Consider the following 10,636-nt stretch of genomic DNA (forward strand, 5'->3'; position numbering starts at 1 on the left):
ACACACACACTCATACCATTGAAAGGATGAAGGATTGAAAGATGTTTCAGGAAAATTAAAAATTGATAATGACAAAAATGGCAACAAACAAACTCTCTCTTTTTTCTTCTCACCCTCTCTTTATGTCTTTCTATTTCTCTCTCCCTCCCTCACTCTCTTTTTTCTCTTTCTCTCTCTTTCTCTTTCTCTCTTTCTCATCCTAACTTATGATTTATTAACTATTTTTTACCTTTCAAAAGTTGTTTGCACGTTTGTAACTTTTTGTATTGTTTTTTTTTCAGTGTTTCTTTTTTTTCGTATGTTATTCACATGTTTTTGTTTATTCTTCTGTTCCTACACCCATCAATTACTGCACCACGCAAATTTTTTTTGAGAGTGAGAGAGAGAGAGAGAACTTTGTTTTCTAAATTTAAAATGACTGCGTTAATATTTTATATTGCAATTTCCATTCTATATGTTTTTAGGTTTTAGTGAGTGAATGATGTTTGTGTATCTGTGTGTTTCTCTGTGTGTGTTTGTGTGTCTGTGTGTGTCTGTTTGTGTGTCTGTGTGTGTCTGTATGTGTGTCTGTGTGTGTGTATGTGTGGGTTTGCCTGTGTGTGTTTGTATGCGGGGGCGGTTCTTAATTACAATTTCAGTTTTTGTTTGGTTTTATTGTTTTCTTTTTTGTAAATTTGATATGAAAAAAAAACTTTTGGAGAATTTGAAGGCAAAAATCATTTCAAATCATCACCAATATTTATTCGACTGTTGGCATTAAATTTGTTATAATAAAATACTCGCGACGAACAGTAATTTTTTTTAAAAGTTATTTTATGTTACTTAGAATTAGGAGTAGAGAATTACACTCAGAGCCGTTACAGAAGTTAAAACTAACTAAAACTAAAGTAATAACTTTCAGTACAACAAAGACACCAATGTTATTTCTGCTACCACTAAAATTGCTACCACTACGTATGTATTTAGTAAATCTCTACTACTACTGCCACTATTAATACTATTTCTATACTATTTCTATTATTTATCTCAATATTACTTCTACTGCACTCCTTCATTTATTATTATTCAATTTGTTTGTGACTAATTTTACGATACATGACATCAAATATATAATGAATGAAGACAAATGCCGTAACATTAGCTGTGATTTATGAGATATTTTTTGACATTATCTACTGCAATTATAATAACGACAACACCAACAACAACAATCACAACATCAATTTGAACAATGATACACCAACAACAATAATAATATCAACCAGTCAGCCGATATAAGGTTCATAAAACACATAAAACAATTCATCCAAACACACATAAGCACACGTACACATGCATACATGTGCAGATACACACACACACACACATGTTCATTCAAACAATTACACACATGCATGCACAGATACATACACCCAAACACGTACATACATAGATACACATACATAAAACATGAACACACATTTATTAGCCCAAATACACCTAGACACCCAAACAGACATACACATTCACGCACACAAATACACACACACACACTAATATACAAATATGCACATGTATATATACAAACATACACACAAATACAGACATACACAAACACAAATAGCTCCATAATTATTCAATGCACATTCAACGTTGGTTGGACTCTCATTATCAGACGTCTTCATTTCCTACCTAAACTTCTATAATAATAATAATAATAATAATAATAATAATAATAATAATAATAATAATAATAATAATAATTATTATTATTATTATTATTATTATCACTATTGTCGTCAAGTAATTATTGTTTGTTTGTGGTTGTTATTGTCGAGGTTCAGCTTTATTAAGCTAATATTAATCATAATATTTATGAATGGTCGGTCTACTATATAATTGTTATACTACTACTACTACTACTACAACTACTACTACTACTACTACTACTACTACTACTGCTACTACTACTACTACTACTACTACAACAACTACTACTACTACTACTTCTAATACTACAACAACAACTGCTACTACTACTATTACTACTATTACTATTACAACTACTGCTATTACTACTGCAACAACAAATACTACTGCTACTATGATAATAATATTACTAATTATTAATTAATTATTATCGTAGTACATCTGTGACAATACAAGACACAAAACCGCATAAATAATATACCAATACACCAAAGTGCAAATCAACGCGCATTCACAGACACACACACACCAACTTACACACACACACACACACCAACTTACACACACACACACATTAACTTACTCACACACATTAACTTACTCACACACACACACACACACACACACACACACACACACACACACACAGAGAGAGAGAGAGAGAGAGTGTGAGAGAGAGAGTGAGAGAGAGAGTGAGAGATAAAGAGAGAGAGATCGGCAACGTACTTGTTTATGTGAATTACAATTGAAAAATGTAAATGCACAATTTTTGTTTTGGCTGTTGCATTCTTAATTCAAATTTATTAAATTTCCCGTTTCAATGTTATTATAATTATAGCATATCGTTGTGTGTGAATACACGCACACGCACGCACGCACGCATACACACACGCACAGACACTTACACGTGCACAAACATGTGTGAGTATATTTTATTAATTTATCATCAATGTATGTATACATGCATGCACTTGCATTTTTTATGATTACACATGCCAGAACTTATAATATTTTGGGTTGATAAATTTATGCACACACACACACGCACACACGCACGCACATTTTTGTAAGTAAATATGTAGGAAAATTATGTAAGTACGTGATTGGCCAATAATTGCAGGAGCCTTCAAACGGTAATAATCATCTTATTATACTTTTTATTTCTAGGCAAGAATACTATTTGAAAACGTAAACATGCAGTTTGCGTGTGTGCGTGCATGTGTGTGTATATGTGCGTGTGTATGTTATGTATATGTGTATTTCTTTCCATGAACGAGTTTTTCTCTATCAGTTTCTTTCTCTATCAGTTTGTGTTGGGGCTTGGTTGTTTAAGTTTGTAATTTGTACAATGCTTTGTGTTTTTGTATTTTTCATTTGTATCTGTATGAAACAATGGTGTTTTTTTTTATAAAAAACAGTTCAAATATCACAAACATACCACATGCAATATATGGGGCGTATTTGCTTCACGCTTCAAATTAATTAAACCAACAAAAAAATCATTTTCTCATCATTCAGCAGTGTTTGCTTGCACACGTACACGGATTTCAACTGTTTGTTTGCCTCACAGACGCACGGGAATTAGATGTTTGCACGTGTATAATAAATGTTCGTGTGCACGTGCTTCTGTTTAATACCTACGTACACACATTCTATCACGTTTATGGAATTATGAAGAATAATGTGTCTACATGCGTATGCACAAACATGTTCAGTACATATACAAACATATATAAAAAACATACACATATATAAACGCATACAGACAAACATTTATACAAACGTTCGCGCACATACAAACAATGAAACAACCAAGCATACAAACACACACCTGCTCCATTACATCCATTTAATTAGATTTGCACACAAAAGCGAGCAATCACATTTCTGTGTATTTGAAATTTTTAAATTATTTTTTAACTGGTCTTCCTCTGGTTTCTGTTTTGGAAAAATAGTGATTGGATGTGATATTGCCCGAAGCATGTTTGTTTCTTTGGTTATATGTGCGTGCGTGCGTGTACAAACATGTGTAGGTGTGCGTTTGCGTATGTCTCTTCATATTTAGAATATAATTTATATTTGTATGGTAAATGTTAGTAAATAATATAAAACGCGGTCAGCAAGTCAGAATCACAATAAGTGACCTATGAAGCACCACCGACCAACCTTCACCTTACACTAAATGACCTTCACCTTGCACTAAATGATCTTTACCTTACACTAAACGACCTTTCCCTGCACTGAGTGACCCCTGAGCCAACTGAACCTTTGGCAAATGAATTAAGGATGGATAGCTGTGTGTGCAGTGTTGTGGAAAAGTCCTTTGGGAGTATTAAATAAACATGACGGACAGTATGATTGGCTGTTTGGAAGATTAATTTGTAACGATGATGATGATGATGATGATGGTGATGTGGATTATGATGATGGTGATCATCGTCGTATTCGTTGTCATCATCATCGTCAGCCTCCTCATCATCATAGTCGTCGTCGTCTTCACCATCGTCGTCATCATCGTCATCATCATCATCATCGATTCATTCATTCATTTGACTTTTCTTTTGTTCCTTTAGATTATTTTAGATTTATGCCCTTGGAGTTAACTTTATTTTTGTTTGATAAATAAATATTTTCTAAAAATTTTACAATAGTAATTTTCCTTCCTTCGTTCATTCGCTTCATTCTTTCATCTTCTGATTTATTTATTAGCCGCTTAATCTTTCTATTTTAAGTAAAAAACTTACTTATTTTTTACACGCTCTGTTGTTATTTATGCTATTATACTATTATTTATATTATGATTATTGCTAATATTCATTTATTATTATTATTATTATTATTATCTTTATTATTACTTTAGTTTTTATTTTCATAATAATTCATATGATTTTTCTTATTTATTAAATTATTGCTATCATTATTGTTATTATATTGTTGTTATTATTATTATTGTTATTATTTTTATTATTATTGTTATTATTATTGTTATTATATTGTTGTTGTTATAATTATTATTATTATTATTCTTATTGTTATCATCATGCAGTAGCTATTGGTTGATAATAATGTGAGATATGGAAGTTAATTTACGAACGTTTGTCAGCGTTCACTTGTCAAGTATTTTGGAATTAATTATAAAGAATGTAGTTTATTATTATATTATCTTTGAATAAAACTACACATACACACGCGCACATAAATGCACACACGCGTACACACACGCGCGCGCACACACACGTACACACACAAGCACACACACATCATTTTTATATATATCTTTGTTTTCTAATAGATTAATTAATGAAGCGTGATATGTAATGGTAGATATCTGATAAATTAATAGACTAACATTGCCATGTCAGTAATTATGGTGAAAATTATGATGTTTTTGTTGTTGATGATGAAAATGATGATGTTTTTGTTGTTGATGACGACGACGATGATGATAAACTCTATGTTTTTGTCTTATCTTCATTGAAATTAATATGATGTTTTCCTAATTTTTTAATGTCAAAATATTGACTCATTAATTCATTCATTTATTCGTTCGTTCGTTCGCTCGCTCGCTCGCTCGTTCGTCGTTCGTTCATCCATTCGTTCATTAACCAATTTCATCGACTTCGTTTTTCATCTCATCATTTAGTTCTCTATTTTTATCGCACATTCATTTGCTTGGATTCATTCATTGATACATTCGCCCAATTGTTTATTTTTCATTCACTCATTAATTAAATAATTAAATTGTTTTTTTGTTCATTCATTTATTTGTTTATTCATTCATTCACTCCCTCACTCACTTTCTTACCAATGCACTCAACACAATGCATCGTCGATGAATGATGAATAAATAATCATAACACAAGCAACTCAACTGAAAACATAAACGCGTGAAAAATATTTGAAGTTAAATTCATGCATACAGACGTACTCTAAATCTCAAAACAAACTTTTTTAAGGTTCTAAAATGAACCATATAAGATAAGAGAAGGTGTTGAACGGAAAGCATTGATTTATTGTTGTTTTAAAATGTTGCAATTATAGAAGCATGTGGCTTGTTGAGGTTGTTGCGGTTGTTGTTTCGGTATTTCTTTTGATGTTTTTGTTGTTGTTTCGGTATTTCTATTGAGGTTTTTTTTGTTGTTTCGTTATTGCCGTTCTGTTGTTGTCATCTCGTTGTTAATGCAATTTTTAAAGACATTAACTGCATTCTGTGGATGTTGTTGTTTGTTAAATTTTTTTCAAGTCTTATTAATTGTAACGATGGTTTTAATTAAAACGCTTAGAAGTTGTTGTAATAGCAGTAGAGATACATTAGTATTAGGCAAAGTACATAAGATTCATTAATAGCGTTATTATTGTTATTATTATTATTATTTTTTTTAGCAGCAGCAGTAGTAGTAGTAGTAGTATTCGTCGTCGTCGTAGCAGTAGTAGTAGTAGAAGTAGCTAGTAAAAAAAACTATAGTAGTAGTGACGTTCTGCCTTGTGAGACATAGTAGCTATAGAAACATCGGATTGCGTCATTCATTATTTCATTTCGTAGACAGAATTTTTTAAAGGGTAATACAGACAAACACTCATGCACTAACACACGGACACACACAGACACGGAAACACAGACACACATGCGTAGACACACAGACACACACAGACACCTCGCCGTTACTAAAGGTAACTGTCTCCATCATCTAACACGTTGATTGCCTTCTCTCCTTATCACATTCGTTGAGTTTTTTTTTTATAATTTCAATTGAAATGAAATGAGAGAAAAAAAAGTGAGAATAAATAAAAATTGGAGCGTCTACATAGTTTGCCTTGCCAACTGAAACTTAAAATTCATGGCATTGAACTTAGCCAAACTTCGAGACTTGAGCCTACTGTTTAAACGTTATTTCCAAAACATGCTTGTCTGAGGTTCTCGCTTTTTATTTAATTCATATTTAATTGTATATTTATTTTACTGCACACGCACGCACACGCACGCACGCACAACAGAAAACATAACAGCCCTCCTTTTTACGCATATTTTAATTGTATTTTTATATAAAGAGTGTTAAAAGTTCTGTAGGTGTTCTTGTATATGAACACACGCACACTCAGGCACACACACACACATGCCCTTACACACACACACACACACACATACACGCATAGGTGCACGCACGTATTCAAAGCAAATGTTATCAACGATAATATTTTTATAAGCCATAAAACAAATCAGAGGTTATCCTTTTAAAAGTTCGTTTCGTTTCGCTTCGTTTCAAAGTGAATTAGTGAGCTATTAATGAAATGATGTATGTGTGTATTTGTGTATATATTTGTGTGTATGTGTACTTGCATAAGCGCGTGCATATGCAAGTACACATACCCATATATCTATTGCTCTTATTGCTGCAGAGGTGATGATGAAGATGATATCCATGAATAAATTCGGATTAATCATCTTTGTGTCTTATTATGGATAATGTTTCGCCTTCTTCACACTTATCAAATGTTACTCTGTCTGTCTGTCTCTGTGTTTGTGCGTGTTTGTGCGTGTATAAATGAATGCATATGTACGTGTGAGATGGATAGATGGATGGATGAATGGATGAGTGAATGGATAATTTGATAGATGCATGGATAAATAGATAAATGGATATAGAGATGAAGGAACGGGAAGATTGATGGATGGATGAATGAAATAAGAGACAAATGGTTGGACGGTTGTGTGAATCTATAGATATTTAGACAGACAAACAGACAGATATCTAGATATATAGATGGATGGAAGATAGATGAATGGCTCAATTGAGAGATTGGCAAATAAATGGATTGATATTATATGTAGATAAGTAGATGAATTGAAGGAATAAAAAAAATAAATGAAACAGATTAAAGATAAAGAGAGAGAAAGAGAAAGGAAAAGAGACGAAAAGAAAATATAAAGTGAGAGAGAATGAAAGAGAGGAAGAGAAGAGGAAGGAGGAAATACTGACTAGACGAAATAACTTGCACTAAATTTTATGATTGGTTCGACTGCTTATACCTGGTTCCAACGATAAACATTGACTTATTGAGTTATCATGATACACGTTTTTTGTTATTATATTATTCTTTGTTTTCTGTTTAGGCTGTTCTCTGGTTTGTTATTTATTGGTTTTGTTATTCTTTGTTTTAGTTTGGTTTTTGTTCTATGTTTAATTTTTTATGGCTTATTTTTGTTTTGTTCCATTTTTCATTAATTGATTGATTTTTCGATTTTTTCGATGTGTTTTTTAAGCTCTTTGATCTTAATCCTCAACGCTGGCGCTGATTTTTTTGAGTCAGATAATAATAATTAATACTTTGATGGTGATGACGTCATCGATACTGCTGACGTCATCTCATTGATTGATTCGTAACCGACGGTAACGTCGCTCGTTGTCGTCCGTGCTATGGACTCTGGTTGATGTTGTTACTATTATTATTATTATTATTATTGTTATTATTATAATTGTTATTATTATTATTATTATTATTGTTATTATTATTATTATTATTGTTGTTGTTATTGTTATTATTGTTATTATTATAATTGTTATTATTATTATTATAATTGTTATTATTATTATTGTTATTCTTCTTCTTCTTCTTCTTCTTCTTCTTATTATTATTATTATTATTATTATTATTATTATTATCCTATGGCGTAGAGCCAGAAAATATAATTTTGAGAAAATTAATTTGAGATTTGAAATTTATCAAGCTTATTGTTGTTATTGTTGTTATTATTATTATTATTATTATTATATTTATTGTAATTATGATTATTTTATTTTTATCATTAAGATAATTATGGTAAGGTAACATTATCACGTTAATCGTCGTTATCCTCTCTCTCTCTCAACAAATCCTTCAACATCGTCATTCTTCTTAATGTTATTGTCATTTTAATGTGATTAGCAATTTCTCCAGCTGCTTAACAACAATGGATAGAATACAAACATTGAATAAAAATTTTAACATCAAACGTTTAAAATTTCGAAATGTTTAGGTTTATTTTAAGAGTCATTCATTAATAATTTTGTCATTTCATTCATTCATAAGTTTGATATATGGTAGTGATCAGGCGATAAAGCACACACACTATTGCAGTCAGTAAGCACACGCAAGCCACACACACTCACATACGCACGCAATCACGCACGCACATACACACACAGTTTAACTTTACACACAATTTATATGTAAGTATGTTATATTATATACATGTAAAAATTATGTGTTTACTAAGTGTAGTGTGTGTGTGTACATGTGTGTGTGTGTACATGTGTGTGTGTGTTATTTGTGAGTGTGTGGTGTGTGTGTGTGTGTGTAAGTTTGTGTACAATAGAGCATGCGATAACGATAGTTCAACTTTTGAATTGATGTCAGATATTTGTACATACATATGAATAAATTTTTAATTTTTTATTTGATAAAAGTATTCCAGGCTAGTTCATTCAGATCGAGACAAATTCATAAATCTCATTCGAAAGTATGGATATTTTTTTTCTCACAGTGATTTTTTATTTTCATGTTTAAATTTTCAATTTTTTCTCCCTATCTAAGAATATTGATAAGACTCTTTGTAAATGTGTGTGTGATTGTTGATGCTGTTGAGGTTGTACTTTTTGTAGTAGTAGCAGTGGTAGTTGTTGTTGTTGTTGATGAAGTCGTTGATAATGTAATTATTGTAGTTGTGTTTTAGTTGCTGCCGATGTCATTCTTGTTTTTATTTTGATGTTTTGTTGTTGACGTTGTTAATTTATTAATGCCATTGTTAAGTTGTGGTTACATTGTTGTTGTATTCGTTATTGTTGTTGTTGTATTTGTTGTTGTAGTAGTTGTATATGATATTGTAATTATTGTTAATGTTGTGGTCGGTGTTGTTTTGTTTAGATTCCTCACCAAACATTCTTTTTTGATATGAATGAACAAATGAGTGAATGAACGATCTAATACAGATGAACAAATGAATGAATGAATGAAAAAATAGATAATTTATTGAATTAATAGATGAATGAATGAACGAATGAACGAATGAAATTTCGTTTCGTTTCGTTTCGAATGAACGAACGAACGAACGAATGAATGAATGAACGAACGAACGAACGAACAAATGAACGAATGAATGAACGAACGAACGAACGAACTAACGAACAAATGAATGAACAAATAAACGACTAAAAACACGGGGCGATACGATAAGAACTATTTGCGTTTCTAATAATTTTTTTCAAACTGGATCACACATTTTAGCCGAATATTTTAATTTGAATTAATGTTGGCACGTCTGTCTTCAATTGTTTTTATAAGTTTTTATTTTAAATTTTTAATTAATTCTCATAAAATAATAAAATAATATTATTTTCTTATTGAGGTGAGTAAGTCGCTCTTCTCAAATATGGACTTGAAATGCGTGGCATACTTTCATTTTAAATTCAAGTTAGGAAAAATATTTTATTTGGCACTATTGAATTATCATCATCGTCGTCATCATCATTATTGTCATCATCATCGTCGTCAACAAGGTCATTGTTCTCTATATCGTCATTTTCGTCATCAATTTCCCTCATGATGACATCGTCATCGTCGTCGTCATCATCATCATTATTATCATCATCATCATCGTTATCACCATCGTGTCATCACCATCAACATCGTTATCATCATCATCATCATCATCGTTATCATCACCATCACCATCATCACCATCATCATCGTTATCATCATCATCACCATCATCATCTCCGATGTCATTCATAGTAGGTCACTGGTCATGTTTGTGCATTATTGATGGAAGCTTGTACGATTGATGCCAGTGCAAACACATACACACACACACAAACACACACACACATACACAAACACACACAGACATACATTTTACACACACACACACTTGCAAACAAATGTATATATATATATATATATATATATTACA

This window comes from Helobdella robusta (genome assembly GCF_000326865.2).
Source record: "Helobdella robusta unplaced genomic scaffold HELROscaffold_13, whole genome shotgun sequence".
Taxonomy (NCBI): domain Eukaryota; kingdom Metazoa; phylum Annelida; class Clitellata; order Rhynchobdellida; family Glossiphoniidae; genus Helobdella; species Helobdella robusta.